The sequence below is a fragment of the Morus notabilis genome, unplaced genomic scaffold (genome assembly GCF_000414095.1).
Source record: "Morus notabilis unplaced genomic scaffold, ASM41409v2 Scaffold137, whole genome shotgun sequence".
Taxonomy (NCBI): Eukaryota; Viridiplantae; Streptophyta; class Magnoliopsida; order Rosales; family Moraceae; genus Morus; species Morus notabilis.
The window spans coordinates 369,962-370,525 of NW_010358172.1; positions in this window are offsets into that span (position 1 = coordinate 369,962).

Sequence of the window (564 nt, forward strand, 5' to 3'; positions counted from 1 at the left end):
TTGTTTTTTTTTTTTTTTTTTTTTTTTTTTTTTTTGAGGTTTAGAGGTGGCCTTAATTAGGCTCTAATTATGTAATCTACGCTAAGCAATTATTTGCTCCAGAATAAATGGCTGGTAACTTCTGGACTGGTTTCCACATTGCTGATATTTTCTTGACGTGTCTATTGTTAGTTTACCAATCAGAGCGGGAGATCCTGAGTTCAAACTCCCGTAATTTTATTATTTATCCACATTTAAAATTGTCATCATATGTTGGGTTTTTAATATATCTCGGGCTTAAATATTAATGTGTTGGACTTTCCAATTAATTTACTCACACGATTGCCCATTGTCCAGCCCACATGTGAGGGAGAGTGTTAAAGTATAAAATTATTGTTGGCTCACCTCCTAACAACTTAAGCTTTTAAGATAAATTGGTAAACTAACATCTATGACTGTAATGCCTAAAGAAATTTGAGTTTTCACTGAAAATGTTCACCCCCCACTGCTAGCAATATTTTTATTAGTAAGCGGAAAGTATCTAAGAACATTGCATGTATTCTTTATGTAAATATTTGTCACACA